We start from the raw sequence: 18,881 nt of genomic DNA, 5'->3' as shown, positions 1-18,881 counted from the left end.
CTTAGGCTGTAGACCCACTTCCTGTCGCCATCTTGAAATCTGAAACTTGTTTCCAGTCAGAGAGGACAAAGAACACCAAAACTCGGAAAAAAATTTGAAATCCTGTTTCCACGTCCACCCGTTCGGAAGATATTATCAAAAAATATAGTTTTATTTTTTCTATTGCGAACTTGGTCAGTTTTCGGGAAAAAAATAATTGGTTCTATGACAACAAATGTTATTTTTTGGGGGGGGGGGTGGTAAGAAGGATATTGTGCAGAGTACAACGCACCAAACTTGATGTCTCTATATGAGCGATAAAAATAAAATTAACATGGACATTTTGTGCAAAATACCCCCACACCGTTTCAACTTACTAGGACCTCATTACTATGAGCTTAATCTTAGAAGCCACATGCACGCCTGTCTTTCGTATCGCTTATGCTAGCAAGGGAATCACAATTCGCCCCATGATCCCACTCGAACGAACGTCGCAAATGCTAGAAGAAACAAGATCAGGATATTTTATGTTAAATTACGGCTGCCTTTATGCGGTTATAGGTAAATTATCAAAAGAGCGCTCTAATATACGACAACACCACCTACAATATACCCCAAAATACAATTTAATATGAAGGGTGAGATTTCGATTCGTATACATATACCCAACAAAACTTGGAAACTGTCGTCTGCGAGAGCTACATTTTTGCACACCGAGTATACTTAGCCAACACGAGCAATGGGAACAAAAGTATTTTAATAATAATTATATAATATTATTTTCTTGATAACACTTATTATTATGTTTTACTATAATATAATACTCATTAAAAAAAACAACTCAGGTGTTGTTTACCATGTGCAAAAAGTGATATAGTACTTTTCGTACACAGACGGAACAACATTACTCGATGTTTTAAAAGGCCAATAACTATTTAACGAAACAAACAATATTTTGTATTAACCGTTTTTAGGTAGAAAAAGAATGTCGCTGCTTAAATACATGCTTCATAATGCATGTAAATTGACATTTACACTCAATTTTTTTATAACAATTTTAAAAACTACACCCTGGAAAAATGACCCCTGCAAGTTCTCGCGTTTCTCTGCGTCCAGTTTAAGGCAAAAACGAGAGTTCCAGAGTTGCGAAGCGAGCGTTGCGCTGAAAGCACACCACACCATGTTAATACGTCACGACTTAGAGAGAGCTCGTTTGTCGTATGCTTCGAGCGTCCAGTTTACTGCGGGTAAACCACGGTGAGCGAACATGTGCAGCAGTTTTACAAATCTGTACAGATTTAAATAATGGAAGAAGGAGCGATAGTGAAAAGGAAAGCTATGCTTTGTAATGATCATTCTTCCATGAAATATCCCTGCTGCTCGCGTGCAAGATAAATGAAAGGGTTCTGCTGCGTGCGTGTTCTCAGGTCATGCGAAAAATATTGTTTGTAAAATTGGTTGCTGACCAAACTTTCAAAAATATATATATTTTAAACTTATATTTATCGAAATTTACCGTAACCTATTTAGTGCAAAATAAGAATTTTCACATTCCTCACTTTATTTATAAAGCCTATTGTCCATAAAGCAATTTCAGTTTGTGTTTCATTTCTGTTGCGCAAGTTATGATCAAATATTTTTGAGCAATTAAGAGAAAATACACTGAGGAGATTACATCAGTTGCACAGTACATATTAATACTTAGTTTATGTATAATTATTACAAGGAAATAATGTGAATAACCAAGGGCGTATTTAAGGAGGGTTCAAAGAAAAAGTTCGTCTCGTATCGTGGCAGGTTGGGTGATACTTAGATTGTGCTTGTTGGTGGTGGTGGTAGTGTGTGTGTGGGGGGGGGGTTGTGTCCTCCTGCACCCCGACTTCGAATACTGCTTGTATCTTCATTGTAGCGATTAGCCAAAAGTGGGAAGAAATGTGATGTTAGAGAAGATACATACTAAATTAACCATGCGTTCTCATCGTTGCGGTTAAACAAAGTGACGGAAAAGCGACGTAAAAGTAGGCTAAAGTAGGGGAAGTGGCCCACACCCGCATCAGAAAATGGGGCTCGGTGGGGCTCGCCTTAATGGATTTCTCTTGTAAGGCATGAGCCCCATTTTCTCGCAGTGTTGCCAACTCCTTACTCGAAAAAAATCACCAAGGTTTTTTTTTGGTCCAACCTAACCTAAAGCAAGGAGCTGGCAATCTTGCTTGAGGCTTCTTAATGGTTTGCTCTTGTAAGGCATAAGCCTTATTTTCTCGCAGTGTTGCCAACACCTTACTCGAAAAAAATCACCAAGGTTTTTTTTTCGGTCTAACCTAACCTAAAGCAAGGAGCTGGCAACCTTGCTTGAGGCTTGCCTTACAGTGCATAAAGCAAGGTTGCCAACCTACTGCTTTTGCCATAGCTTTTTACAAAAAAAAGAGAGAGGAGAGAAAGAGAGGGAAGAGTTAAACAACCGACAGCCTACCCTACAGCTTTTTCTTGGTCTAACCTAACCTAAAGCAAGGAGCTGGCAACCTTGCTTGAGGCTTGCCTTACAGTACATAAAGCAATTTTTGCCAACCTACATATACTGGGCAAGGAGAGCCGGTACTGCCGTAAAAGAGAGAGGTGGGTGGATAGCAACACAGTATGTGTGTGCGTGTGTGTGTATAATATGTAGCATTATTAACTAGAGTGTGTTGGCAAACCACCTGCAACTAAAAAATAGAGATGCCAACGTTGCTGTAAGATGAAGAGAGAGAGAGACCTACGGCTGGCAACAGTAATAAGCGAATGCGCCATATCGTAATTTTCCAACTCCGTATATCGTGACTTTTGTAAACCTCTCTCGGGGGAACGATGTGCCACACACACACACACACACACACGCGCGCGCGCGTATTGTGACGCATTACATACATGTGGAAAAAAAACTTTGCCTGTTATTATAAAAAAAAACTTTGACCGTATTCTTAAATAACTAACAAGGACAATGAATCTTTTTGGCTTCCGCAAACAGATCAACATGGAAACTGCACCGCCAAATTTCAATAACCTCTTACCTTCCGTGTTATCTAAACTCAATGGTTTACTGATCGTTCACCTTAACAGCATATGGACGAAATTGGATGATGATGTGGGTAAGATGTTTTATGTTTTTAATAACAATTTACATTTCTACGAAATTCCGATCGACGGGAAACTTCAAATCACCGTGAATCCGGAAAACGCAGGCGAAATCAAAATTTCTACCGGCAAGAATATTTTTCGAATCAAGCACGACAAGATGCTTTCTAACATTACGTACGATGTTTCTGCAGGAGATTATTTTTACATGGAACTCCTCGGAGATTATGACAAACTTATTCCTCTCTTCGTAGAATTACGAATCGTCTATCCTATTATAAATAACTGTTAACCAAAAATGCCTAACGACATTTTCGGCAACACCAAGCGTGTAGACCATGCAGAAGAGATTCTCATGTTGGACATTCGAGTTAAGAAGTTGAGGAGCGATTTGATTGCTTTGCAGGAGACCTTAAACAAAAGTTTAGAGTCGGAAATCGCCACGCTCCAAACGCAATGTCTCGACCCCATTCTGAACATCGATTCCGACCTGAAGACGCTGATAAAAAATTATGTCGACGTACCTTCTTACGACAGCGTTCAAAATATACAGTTGAGCGTGGATTCGCTTCAAAATGATTTGGCCAAATTACAGCAATTTCAATCGAAAAATGAAGATTTGGAAAAATTGAAACTCGAAATCGAAGAACGAACTTCCGCAATCGAAAAGAATTTCTCTGAACTTCAAACCGTCGTGAACGATATAGACGCAGAACGCTTGCATGTCGTCGTTTCCAAATTACAAGAAGAATTCACCAGCACGTTGGAAGAAATTAAATCCAAGTTGCAGACTTTGGAAGATACCATGACGAACCTACCATCGTCAGACGAACTGCAGGTCATCGGTAAAAGCGTCGCGAACATAAAAATTCAATTGGAGGCGTATCGAGATTTCGAACACATTCAAACCACCATCGCTACGCTTCAGGCGTCCTTGGAATTGATCAACGAAGAAATTAAAAATATTCACGCTGAAGCAAGAGCGTTGACGAGCATTCAAGACACGTTGAGCACGGTTCAGCAGAAGATCGAATATTTAGAAAATTTGAACGTCGAAACGAATCTCGCTCATTTTCATCACGTACTCGACAACATACAGGGTGACTTGGAATCGTTACGGACGAGCGTGCCTTCGAGCGAAGATTTGGAAAAATTGAAAACGGCGGTGACGGCACTATCCGATTCGAGCGACATCAAAAGTTCGTTGAGCGATCTCGAGAGTAGGGTGGCCAATCTCCCCACCTCCAAAGAATTGCACGCTTTGAAAAGAAACATATCTCGAATGCTGAAACGACTAGAAACGGAAACGGCGAACGTGGAACAGATTCGAGACGAAATTAGTTCGCTGGTGTCGACGCTGCCCACTTCGCAGAGCGTCGCCAACCTTCACACGCAGTTTACAGAGATGCGAAGCATCGTGAACGATCTTACCGAGAAGAGCTCGAAATTGAATCAAGTCGAGAACCTTCAGAACATTGTCGTCAACGTCAGAGATCAAGTTGGTGTGCTGGAATCCACGCAGGAATCGACGCTGGCCTCTTTCGGTGCCAAGTTGCAAGAACTCAACGAAAACTACAAGCAGTTGAACGTGGAAGTGAAAATCAAACCGTCGTTTTCTACCGTAACGGATACCATAATCGAGCATTTGCTACCCATCGAAAATAAACTCTGACAAGTTCACAGTAATCTCGTCACCTTCGACACTAAATTCGCCAAATTGTTCACCTTGCAAGCCATCGAAATCAACAGCGTTCCCAATCAACAGAGAATCTCCACGTTCGTCGAAGGTAACAAACTGTACATGTTGCATCCTTATCATCCGTACTACAAGTTTCTCCTCGATGGGACAATTCAGATAAACGAATTTTCGTACTGGTCTCACGGCAGAAAAGCTAGCGTTCCCACCATGACCTTAATATCGAATCGTGGTGTCCAGAAAGCGGGAAACATTCCTCTGGCACGTTGGAACGAAACGCGCAACATATATGAAATACACGAAGACGAAGATCTCACCGTTTACGACGTGAGTGCCGGCGATAAGCTGATCATTCAAAACACGAGCGAGGTGCCACCCTCTTTGAATCCCATCACGCTGGTGCTTCTCTTGAAACGTAATCTCTAAACAAAAAAATGTCTAGGCAAGCCATCGTCGAAGAATTGCATAAACCTGCACGCCGCAACTACGAACGTTTGGCTGTAGTAACCAAGGGCATCGACGACCTCTGGCAAAGCGACCTCGTGGAGATGAGTAGCACAATTTGAAAAACGTACATAAATGGAACAAGGGTAACAAGTACCTTCTCACCGTCATAGACACGTTTTCGAAATTCGCATGGGCTCTACCTTTGAAGGCGAAAACGGGATCGTGCGTCACGGAAGCATTCAAATTAATTTTTCGCGAAAGCGGCGGCAGACGACCTCGGTTTCTGCACACGGACAACGGTAAAGAATTTTACAACGCCGTATTCCAAAAGTTTATTCAAAAACATGGCATTCGACATTATTCGACCTTCAGTCACATCAAAGCCAGCATCGTGGAAAGATTCAATCGAACCTTGAAAACACACATGTGGAAACGATTCACGCTTCGGGGAAATTACAAATGGGTCGACATCCTGCCGGAACTCGTCGACACCTATAATGATACGGTACACAGAACGATAGGCATGAAGCCAGCTGACGTTACGAAATCTGACGAGCAGCGTTTGATTTCTACAGTTTACTGTCCAAAGTACACACCCACGACAAAAAAAGCTAAATACAAAATTGGAGACCGGGTGAGGATCAGCAAATTCAAACGCACCTTCGAGAAGGGGTTCACAAAAAATTGGAGCACGGAACTCTTTACGGTGGTTCGAGTTTTACCCGGAAACCGACACACGTATATAATAAAAGATAGTAGCGGCGAGATTTTGAAAGGAAGATTTTACGAAGAGGAACTCTCTAAAACGAAACACCCCGACACGTACCTCATCGAGAAAGTATTGCGTAGGAAAGGTGACAAACTGTTTGTCAAATGGCTGGGACTTCCGGAAAAGAGTTGGATCGACGCGAACGAAGTGATCTTGTGAGTACGTGGAACGTGGTGAAGCGTCTACCGGATCCGGAAAGTCAAACGAAGAAAAAGAACGGTGAGTTGCTTCCCGACAGCATCCGCTGTCTGATCGTAGGTCCTTCGGGGTGTGGGAAAACGACACTGCTCGTGGACAATTTTCTCCTCGCACCGAATTGGTTAGATTGGAAGAACAGGCACCTGTACGTGTTCTCGAAAAGTTTGGAGCAATCCAAATACCAGCAACTGATGAAACTGTACGATGGTCTGGACATTGCAACGTTCGCCTCGGAAATAAAACCACTCGACGATTGTCGTGAAAATTCAGTCGTTGTGTTCGACGACGCCATCCTGGAAAATCAAAATGAAATTCGCAACTTTTTCACGCAAGGTCGTCACAAAGGAATGGATTGCTTCTACCTAGCTCACACGTTTTCCAAAATTCCAAAACAGTTAGTACGCGACAACGCTAATTTCATATGTTTGTTTCGTCAAGATCACACCAACCTCAAGCACGCGTACGATGACTACGTAGGCGGAGACATGAACTACAATCAATTTTCGGAACGCTGCTGCTCTACTTGCTGGAACGGTGACGATTTCGGATTCGCGACGATCGACATGACGAGGAAACCCAACGATGGAAAATACAGAAACAAAATCAACGACTTTCTAAACGTTGCAACGTTGTGAGAAACGACGTATATAAATAACGTTATGACGAAACGAAAAATCGAGGACGAAAATCTCAAGCTTCGCGATTACCTCGCGAAACGCTTCAAAGGTTGGAAATCCGAGAATCGCGGATTCTACGAAGAGAAGAAACGTCAGGATCAACCTGTGATCGATGCCATCAGCGGTCTAGGTAAAGAAATTAAAAGTGTCACGGAACAAAATAAAAATTTGATCAACGAACTCGTACCGCTCGCAGCTAAAAGTTACGCCGTACCCACGCCCATTTCGAGTATTCCTTCGACGCCGTTCGAACTGAAGGATGCACCGGCACGACGTCGAGCCATAGGTAGCACGTCGTCGTCTTCGGATAAAATCGAGTTGGGACCTTTGGCACGAGACTACCTGAGTACGGGGAAATTCGACAAGGATGAAGTGTTCGGATTGTATCCCAGCATGGAAACCAACGAAGGCGGTGGTGTGGTGTGGAAGATTGGGAAATCGAAGGTGACCTTCGAAGGCAACGGCATTAAAGTTAATTTAGGCGAGAAGGATAGTTGGACCAGGTATCCGGGTACGGTGGGACTGTGGGAACTCGTTGCCAAAAAGCAGCCGAAAGATTACACCGACGAAGATTACCAAAGTTACAAGGAAATTCTGATCATGACGGATGCCTTGTACCAGAACAACGACGCCTCGCAGAATAGGGTGAAATCGAGCAGCGGCGAGAAGTACAGGAATCTCATCAAACCGATTTGGAACCAGGTCAAAACAGGCAGCGGCGTCAAACGCTACAACACGCTACCCAAAGAATTCGTTTGGGTGGACGACGTTAGGAAACTCGTGGACCGATTGTTGGTGATAGCCGGCGAAGAGAATGCAGGCAACCGTTATTTCTACAACGAGAAGGTTGGCATCGTGGACATGATCAGCACGAAACTTTCCAACTTTATCGTGAACGACGACAAGGGCATAGGTTACCTGATCAAAATCATCAACACGCTGCCTCCGAGATTCTGGAACGTGGCCGAAGGAAAGGGGCTCGTGAACGACATCATCAACAAGTTACCTTTCGAGATGCATCTACCTGGCTACCAGTACTGCGAACCGGGTACCAAACTCGAGAAAAGATTGGAGAGAGGAGACAAGGGTGTGAATCCGTTGGACGCCGCATGCAAAGATCACGACATCGCCTACAACACCACGCAGACGGATCTGGACGCACGTCACGAAGCAGACAGAAAATTGGAGCATGCAGCTTTCGAAAGGTTCGTGAGCAGAGACGCATCGTTGGGTGAACGGGTTGCCGCACTGGGTACCACCATCGCCATGAACACGAAACAAAAATTGGGGTGGGGTATATAAATAACATAGAGTAAATAAACAACATGGCTTGCATAACTGATTTGCCGCCAGAGCTACTATGTAAAATATTTAAACATGCAGTAAACGGCGATTGTGAGGATGTAGGCGCAAGTCTAAGCAGGAGACGGAAGATATCATTACGTACATCATCGCGTTTCCGAAGCACGGATTTTCTTCCTCTGTTAAAAATAATAATATTTATATACGTGTCAAAAAACTTGATATATAAATAACACACATCATAAAAAAATAATCTTCGGTATATATAAATAACACACATAGTGAAAAACAATTAAATTTCTCTCTAACACTCTGAAATTTTTTTGATATGACGACTGAAAAAATGAGTGATCTCCAAGCATTAAAACAAATGCTAAATTTGTCAGTCGAGTATGTAAAAATTCAGGAATTGGAAGTCGACAAACCTTACACGATAACTTCCGGTTCAATCGTTTCTACCCAGTATGGTCCCAAGGTACGCCTGTTGCTCAACGCACAATACAGTCTATTTTTACCAGATCGATACGCTAACATGTTATCCGACGAGAAGCTATCTATTTTAATCGAGAACAAAACTCGAATCGTGTACAAGGGGACAAAGGAACTTCTTGGCAAGAAAACGAAGCACGTAATAGAATTTGTGTAACGACTGCGACGCCGTGAAAAAAATCTCAGGACATTTATATATAAATAACATACCGTAAAAAACTACACAAGAAAAAATCTCAGAATATATATATAAATAACATACCGTGAAAATAACACATAGAGCATCAACATGAAGCCCAAGGGTGTCGTGTACCAGATACCATACTCCAATCTTAAAAATCTAGGTGCCCTCGATGGGTTACTCACCAAGAAACAACGCGAGAAGAAACGTTCTTGCTTGAGCAAAGGACACGGAATGAAATTACTTCTCAGCACACCTCAATTGAGACGCTTGCAGCGTTCGCGGAAACAGCAAAAGATCGGAGGTTTCATATTCAGCATCCCGGCCATCCTGGCAGCATTGGGGGCCGTTGGAAGTTTGGCTGGCGGAAGTGCCGCCATCGCGAAAACCGTCATCGACTCGAAGAAGAACAAGGCGGAATTGGAAGAACAGAAACGTCACAACCTGGCCATGGAGAAGAAAGGGGGGAAGGGCGTGATGAAGAAGTTTAAAAAAAAGAAACAACAGCACTCACCAACCGAGACATTGAATCTCTGATCGAACCGTTACAAATCAAACACTTCAGAGGAGTTTTCATGTCCGACTCGTTACCTTCAAGCGTTAAAAAAAGAGAATGCGGAGTAGTCAACTTGGACAGTCAAGAAAATCCAGGCACGCATTGGATATGTTACCACAAAAATAATGATAAAGCATTCGTTTTCGATTCTTTCGGAGGTGTTCCACCTACAAATTTAATTCATTATCTGAAAACGAACAAAACCTCTATATACTACAACGACGAACGCATTCAAAATTTCGGAGACGTGAACTGCGGTCATCTCTGCCTCTCCGTGCTCGCGTTTCTCTCTAAAATAAATAACCCTACGATCGAGGATTTCCAGAAAGCATTGTGGAACCTCAAACAGCATCACTAGGATGGGCGTGTTCCATCTCACGAGCGAATCTTCAATCTTGAAACTCACGCTGCACGACGACATCGTCTATCCTAAATCCGTGGCTCTGCGTGCATTCTACAGCATGTACCTCATACCTAACGTCACGCAGCACAACAACAAAATTAGTGTCGGAAGCGAGCACATCGTCGTCACGCCAGGCCAATACAATCTTTCCACTTTGCAAGCTCAATTACCCAAAGGCACGTACCTTTCTCAAAATTCGGTCACGCACAGAGTGGAAATCCTATCCGCGACGGAGACCGTGGACCTGGGCACCATGGGAGAACTTTTAGGTTTCGAGAACAACCACCCAAAACTCGAAGCTGGCATCAAGCACGTAGCAGCAAACATTCCTAAATTCTTGGCCATAGAGACTCTGAACGTACACTGCAACGTGGCGGAAGGCATGATCACGAAATCTTCGGACGGATTATTAGGAAGTCACAAGCAGACGGGAATCATAGCCACTTTCAAACCAAGTTCCGAGTTCATGGAACCGATCATCTACACGCCCTCTTCGCCGATCTATTTTCCAGTATGTCGCAACCGCATAGACGACATAGAGTTGGTGGTGACGAACGAGAAAGGAGACGTGGTGGATTTCGCAGGTGCCACTACGACGGCCATCGTGGAGATCAACGTATAATAAATAACACACATAGTGAAATGGAGCAAATCGAAAGTTACGAATTGCAATCTTTCCCTCCCAACCGTCGCACGTTCGCCAATCTCAACGAAGCGAACAGGGAGATCGAATACGACGTGGACGTAGGGGATGGGTTCGTTCATCCTCACAGAGCGGACCTCTACCATCAATTCGACGTGGTGAAGAAGGAAAGCGGAGACGCGTTTCCCGCAGCAGCAAATTTGATACTCGTGGACAACTTCGTGCCTCACCTGTTCTCGCAGGTGGAGGTGAGGAAACACAACACCGTCATCGACAGAATAGATTATCCAGGCATCACGTCGACGGCAGTGGGAACGTTGAAATTATCCAAAACGAACGCAGCGTACTATCAGGCCGGGGGATTCGAAGCCGGGACCAAAATATCGACGACAAGTCACACGGTGCTCTTTCCCATGCGTCTGCTGCCTGGTTTCTTCTCGGACTACAAGGAGATCATGTGGAAGGGAGGACTGCGCGTCACGTTTCGAAGAGCGGCCAACGACAACGACGCACTGATGCGATACGCTACTTTGGGTCCGGACGGCACCACGCCGCTGCCCAACACTTTACCCGAAGCGGCCAAGTGCGTCATCCGGAGCATGGAATTGAGAATGCCGGTGGTGGAATACGAAACGAACTACGCCCTCAAGTACAAAGCGGAGATCTTGAAAAGTCCGCAGGTGCCGATTCACTTTCACGGTTACCAGTGCGTGCAGAAGATGGCGTCGGGAAGTCACATGGAATTCGACGTGACGACGCAGTTCAACAACATACAGTTCGACATGCCAGATTTCGTCGTGGTGCTTTTTCAGACCGGACGCGATAACGATCAGGAAAAAGATTCCAGCAAGTTCGACGACTGCAAGATCAAGAACGTTTATCTGAAGAACGGTAGGAACGAAGTGTTCCCGCGCGAGAATTACAACCTCGACATGACCAAAAACGATTACCTCAAACTTTACGAAGCTTACACGGCTTACAAACGCGTGACCGAGGGGAGCGTGGACGTGTACTACGCGCCCAGCGAATTCAAAACACGCAGGCCGATGTTCGTCATCAACACATCTAAGAGAAAGCAGGTGGTGGTCAACGATCGAACCAACATCAAGGTCGTGTGCGAGTTCCACGACGCGCTGCCTGCCGATACTCTGTGCAGCGTCATCCTGATTGCAGAGAAGTCTTTTGTGTATGATGTCAAAAATGAAAGAGTGACCGAACAGTTTTAAGTAAAAAAAAAAAAGTCACATAATTTTCAAAAAATTATACTGACCGTAGGTTCAAATATTAGATTAACCTGCAACGCAATGTTTAGGATGTACTGCGAGGAACACCTTCTTACATTTGTGAGAATAATCTGGAATAAAAAATAATAATAAAAAAAAAATTAATTTTAATGCATTTATAATAAATCACACTTGAACGCACAAAGGAACTTCCCCTTTGGCCCTGCGTGTGCCCCATATTCACCCCGTAGGGCGCGGCAGGGAGTTAGTCCCGCTAAAAATCCCAAACCTCCACCTGTTTTTTTTGCATTTGAAGATAAACACTATTGTTCTAATATTTTGGCTATATTAAATTAGAACTTCTGTTACATAAATTGTTTTGTTTTTCATACATACATACATACATGCCATTTACCACATTCTAAGCTAATTTCTAGATAATAGTGGCCCCATGGGAGCGTGTGAATCCCACATTTCAGAACGCACCTCTTGTCTTCGCGTGCGTCCAGGGCAACCTTTCTCACCTGGTTGGTTGTCAACACATGGTTGACGCTCTGGATGCGCTGCTCCACTCCTGCAATTGACGTCCTATTTATAAGGGCTTCGCGGTAATGCACGATCTTGAATAACTTTTGGACGACCCACCTGTCCACACCCTTAGCCTTTTTCGTGATGGATCCTTCTGCCTGAATAGCATAGGTTTTGGAGCGAAGACCGACATCCTCGAGAGGCACATCACCTTTCTTCTCGTCTTTGACTTTGCCGGGCACCATCTTGTTGCGAGCCAGGATGCCGTATCGGTTCGGCTGGGGATAGCCCGAGGTGTCGAAAAGGTTAACCAAAGATGGAACCGTGGCCATATCCTTGTACGCGTCGGCTGTGTGAACCTGGTATATTAAACTGTCCGTGTCTATGTAGAGAAGCGAGATGTTGTGGCCGTAGTGTGCACGTAATATGTCGTAGTACGTCTCGAACATGTGTAGCTTGCTCAGATCCAGAACCGTGACTCCAACGTAGATGGGCTTGGTGAGCCTCACCTCACCTCGCTTCATGTGAATCAGAGCCAGCTGCTCATTGTAAATGGTCCTTGATTTGAATAACGGGTTTGCTACGAGCCTGCGACATTGTGCTTTGTTTGATATTAACCTCACATCTACACGATTTCGCACATTCTCCATAGTTTTCCCGAACACCGCATTGTTCATTAACTTGAAGAAATCGCGATCGAAATCAGAAGTGGCGACTGTGCGATGTTCGGTGTTGAGCTCGATGTATGGCCTCATCCATGGAGAATGCTCGAACATCAAAACTCGATGTACCGTGCGGACGGTAACCCCCCGCTTCATCAACCACCGGAGGTTTTGGTAGTGCAGGACATAACGCTCTTTGGGCACGAAGTCCATGATGAGCTTTGCTTGGTTCGAGCCGGATGGGCATTTGAATTCCGGGACTGGCGGAAGATCGCAGAACAAATCCTGCACCTTCTCGGAGAACTCGTTGTCCACCTCGGCAAAAAATCCGCGTTTCGAATCGTCGAAACCTTCAACGTCGAAGTTGGAGGGATCGGCCCACTCGAAGCCTCCAAAGGGGAGTGGCTGCATCATGCAGTATCCGTAGAGGTTGTTGACGTCCGTGTGCATGATGTAGCTGGACGGTTGCGAAGGGTCGTAACCGGTGGCCATGTGGTGATTGTTGGCGCGTGCGTATCGCAGCGGCACTTGGACCATTCCACCCCGCACGGCACGTTCCACGAACAGCATCATGTCCAGGTCCGAAAGAAGCTCAAGCCTGATTTTCGTAAGAAGAAGCATGGCCGACCAGGCCAGTCCGGGAAGACTGTAGAAGTATGCAGGGTCCATCTTGTAGATGGTCTTCGCAGTTGCACGAAACGCCTGGATCACGTCAGCGAGGAGCGTCACATCCAGTTTGAGGTACGCATCGTGGTAGTCCCCGAGATTTTGGCAATCCAGCTCGCGGCACATGGACTGGGCATGGTTATAGTCATCCTCAGATATGTCCGAGCCTCGCAGCTTGCTATAGAAGTTTGCTCGAGGAGGTAGCGACGTCTCCGCGAACTTGGTAGGGTCCGTGACGTATTCGTAGGGGTAGACCCCCTTACGCCTGAAGAGATCGGCGTCCAAGTTCGGAAAATTCGCAGAGGTGATGAGTGTTTGCTCGTCGCTGAGCTTCCCCGCGAGAGCATCGAGGCTTGCCGGGAGGAACCTCAGGGAGTCGAGGAAGCGAAGCTCGACGGTAGAGCGTGATCCCGGGATCGACACTCGTTTGCTCAAGCTAATGTAACGCTCCTCGTTCTGCGCCAGGACGTTGATTCGCATGTCGTCGTACCCCAAGTGAGGCACCAGATGGTGGAAGTCGTATCCCGAGCCATTGTGAAAAAACACAGGGATGAAGCGCGGGTCCCGGGCCATTAGGTTGCATCCGTTGCACCAAGGACCAACATACCTACCGTTAAAGTGATCGTGGTGTTGGACTTTACGGTTGTTGGCGGTGTAATCCTCGACGCAGACGGGGCAAGCGATGGCCTCGTCGTGTCTACGTTGATCGTCGGGGGACAGTGGGAGCATAGACTTGGGGGCCAACAGTACCTTCCCTATCTCGATGGCCTCGACAACCATCCTCTCGAGGAAGTGTTTAACTGCGTCGGGACCGCGATACACGTAGGGCTCGGGGGCGATGTGCTGGTCTCGTCGCACCACAACGTAGGCGAAACTGGATGCCTCGTGGAGTTGGTAAGGGGTGGTGGAGGAAACTTCGGGATCGGGATCGCAAGTGGACAGGGGTTTGAGGAAGGCCTCGAAGTCCGCGATGATGATAGCGGGATGCTCCACCATGGCTCCGTGCATGTGGAAACGCTCCACGGTGCCAGGTTTGGGCAAGACTGCCACCCCAGGCTCGTTGGCATTGCAATAAAGTTTGTGGCGAGCGAGCTTCTCTGCAGCGATGTTGGGACCTCTGATGCGCTGGTAATCCTGCTGTTCTCGATTATCAAATGTGGACAAGCACCTGCGACAAACTTCTATGTGGTGACTATCACCGCCCCGTTGGCTCGAAACAAACCGAGAGAGCGAGCGAATGAGGGTGTAGTGGTGATGGGTCTCGTCCTTGATGAGCAGAAGATGAATTTCCCGCACACCATTGTTGTCTACATCGCTCACCCGGATAGGGTACACCACATTTTTGTCAGTGAGGCCGTAAACGTTGATGGCCAACCGAGGGTTGTGTGTACGGGCCTCGAACTTGCGAATGCCCCCGACCTCAACCGGGTAGTCGATCCCAGCCATAGCATCTTCCAGTTCCGACTCGTAGGGTAGGTACTGGTTAACTCGATGTGGTTGGTTTTTCCTGCTGACAGGGTGCAACGCTGCAAGCACACACCATACGAAGCACTTGGCGTCACTGTTCTGAATGTTCAGGACGGCCTTCTTTGCCGCGATGGAAGGTGGTAAGGGGACGTAGCTGGAGGCGGAGAGAGGCGTAAACTTGCAAAGTTTGACGCACAGTTCGTGAGGCCCCCCACACAGCGAACCCCCCGAGCCCTGAGCTTCATGTTCTTCTTGTTTAACCACCAGCTCCTCGGCAAACTGGTTGTAGATGACCTCTAGGTTTTCGACATCCGCCAGATGCAGCGTCTTCGCCTTGGTGTTGTGGCAGAAGCTGTAAATTTCATCGGACGGCTTCTTGTACTGGCAACGTAGCGATGCGTAGAATTTGGTGGAGGAGTACGTAGCCAGTGCATTACAAAGAATGGAAATTATATCTGCTCGCTTCTCCTCTAAAAAGCTACGAACGTCGCATAAGCCCTCCGAAGTGAGGACAAAATCCTCCAACAAACGCTCGAAAGCAGATTGGTTCGCTTTCATCGCAGGCTTGACGCGTTTCGTGGGTGGTGCATTGATGGGGGCTGCTTCTGCCTTCCTCTTGGTGGAGGTCGAAGGCTGAGCCCCAGATGTACTTTCGCTTAGACAAGTAAGCTTATGCTTCTTGGCATACGCAATTGTGATGCGTTTATTGCATCCGGAACACAGTTCGGTGGCAGCCAAATGCTTGCCTGGCACGCAGGTGCGACAATGTCTTGCAAAATGTTTGCTTGATATGCTTGTTTTGCACACAGGGCAACTTTTCATGGAGCGCATTTTTTTTTGGCGGTATGTTTATTTATATGTGATCTGTTGGTGGTAGAGTGTTTACGAAAAATGCCTTATGAGAAAAATTTTGTAAGCTAATTCTAATTAGCGTTAGTTTGGGGGGTTTATTTATATATGGGTGGTGTTGTCTTCCTCAAATATGCGCTTTAGTCAACCCTATAAAAAAATTTAAAAAAATATATAAGAAAAATATGATTGTAGATAGAAAAAACACAATAAATATTGTATGCATGTGTAATTCTATTTAGCTTATTTTTGCTACAAGTAAGTGTAAGTGGCAAGTAAGCTGGTGTCGCTTGAAGTTGGCAATTGAAATATTTTTTCCACACTTAGAGCACAGTTTGGTCGCACATATTTGTTTTCCCGGCACACAAGTACGACAGTGCCTTTGAAAATGTTTACTTGACACAGCAGTTTGGTACGTAGGGCAATTTTTTACAGAACGTATAATGCAGAGATTTTTTGAGGGTATGTTATTTAATATCCAATGCTGTGCAATGCAAAATATAATTGTTCACTTTTTTTTTTAACTATTCTCTATGACCTTACTTGGGTTTTTGTTTTTTTTCGCCAAATTATATGCTTCTAGTCTCCTATACAATACAATATACGTACAATATTGTCAACAGTATCATATTTGAGCAGGTCGCTTGTCACCTAAACACTACAGCTCACAGGTTGGCAAAATCTGACATGAAAGCAGATAATACGCTTAAGTCTTATTTATATATAATTTTCACGGGCGTACAATATTGTCAACAGTATCATATTTGAGCAGGTCGCTTGTCACCTAAACACTACAGCTCACAGGTTGGCAAAATCTGACATGAAAGCAGATAATACGCTTAAGTCTTATTTATATATAATTTTCACGGGCGTACAATATTGTCAACAGTATCATATTTGAGCAGGTCGCTTGTCACCTAAACACTACAGCTCACAGGTTGGCAAAATCTGACATGAAAGCAGATAATACGCTTAAGTCTTATTTATATATAATTTTCACGGGCGTACAATATTGTCAACAGTATCATATTTGAGCAGGTCGCTTGTCACCTAAACACTACAGCTCACAGGTTGGCAAAATCTGACATGAAAGCAGATAATACGCTTAAGTCTTATTTATATATAATTTTCACGGGCGTACAATATTGTTAAGAGCGTCAGTTTCCGTAGAGCTCTCTTTTTCCATCTTCCCTCTATACAGTGAAGCTGTAGAAGACACAATTAGCTAACCTAGCATACAACATACTTTCCTAATTAATATGGATATTGTCACACATTCCTCTTATTTTATACTGTTGTAAATGGAAAAGATTATGTACGGTAAATGATTTGTACATTATAGGGAAAAAATGCAAAATATCCCCAATTTTAATTCGATCCACCTCTGAATCGAATTTTTACATATTCTCACGCCGGCACATATGTTGTTCTATTTTGCTTCTTTTACTTGCCTTGCTTAATTAACTCTCGCTAATTAGCATTTTTTTGGAAGAAGTCAACTAGAACAACATATGGCGGTATGAGAAATATGCAAATTAAAGAATATTTTAGTAATATAAGGGCCCTAGCAATTAGCTTCGTCGACTAAGAGTACTCTTTTAAACATCTTCAGCTAGATCGTATTACTACGCGAGGACGTTTAAAATGTTTGGGTGTTGAAAAAGTTTGACCTATTTTTTTATTTCTATTGTTTGCTAATAGATGGCGCTGATAGTACCTCCTTTCTCTCTCTCCCCTCTTCTCCTCTCCCCCCCTCTTTCTCCTCCTCCTCTGCTGTATGACAAATAGCACAAACATAAAATCAAGATTTTGGAGAGCAAACCATAAAATTTGCATGCATCTGATGTCGAACTAGGAACTTTATCTTTCGGGGAGTCAACATTATTTTTTTACTCAGTCGTCATATAACATGAACACACGCAAACATTCACATGTGCTTTTATTATTTTGTGTTCGGTAAGTACAAGTATATTCTTACATAAATTATTGTTTAATTTAATAAATTGTAAACTCGAAGCCTGCTATACTAACACTCCTTCTGTGCTTCATTATACTATTGAAAGCGAATGTTGCGTGCATACGGAAATAACACAGAAAAAAAAAGCGGATGGAAGTAATTTAAAATCAGTAGAGCAAGGTTAGTATTACGAGAACGTAAAAACATGTGCTTTCATTCAACTTCGAAAAATAAGAATAAATATGTGCATACAGAACACATATGCTTTCTTTTCACAGTTGTAAAATCATATAAATTGTACATGAAGTAAGTTACGGTAAGGCTCTTTCTTTTATGTCTGTGTATATGTATGTTGTACAATTAGGTACAAGTATTGTACAATTAGGTAAAATTGTTGTACAATTATTTCCCCCAGTTGCCCAGTTGGAGTTGGGGGCATAACACTGGTACTATTTGTTTAATATTTTATTTCAAATTCACTGTCAGAAACTAGTGTTGCCAGTTCCTGGATGTAGGTTTACCTACTCTGTTGGTTGTCACTGTCAAGCTTCCAGTATTCGTACAGCATAAAAAGCTATAACCCCCCCTCTCAAAATATATACATTGTATACGCCAAGATGCTCAATAGCCTAGCAACACATCATGAAAAAACATGCCAAGAGGACCCAGTGGGTTTATAAGTCAGTGCTGCCAACTCCTATTTGTAGGTTAGCTTAGCCTGTGAAAGATCATATAGTAGAATTTTTGTAGAGTGGGTAGGCAACACCGACGAGCATCAAATAATAATTTCGAGCCTCAAATAATAATTCGAGCCTCGTCAGTGTTGCCAATTCCTATTTGTAAACCTTTACTTTTTTGGTTGGGCATCACGCACTCCTGGCGGGGTTATGGGGGGCCAGGAATACTAAAAAACAACAATTATTATTATTTTGTTTGTTTGTTTGTGTTATAATATAAGTGTGTGTGTACGCGCGCGCGCGCGTGTGTGTGTGTGTGTGTGTGTGTGTGTGGCACATCGTTCCCCCGAGAGAGGTTTACAAAAGTCACGATATACGGAGTTGGAAAATTACGATATGGC

Source organism: Lepisma saccharinum, chromosome 19 (genome assembly GCF_977018435.1).
Source record: "Lepisma saccharinum chromosome 19, izLepSacc3.1, whole genome shotgun sequence".
In the NCBI taxonomy this organism is placed as follows: domain Eukaryota; kingdom Metazoa; phylum Arthropoda; class Insecta; order Zygentoma; family Lepismatidae; genus Lepisma; species Lepisma saccharinum.
Note: the sequence above shows the minus strand (reverse complement) of the source record.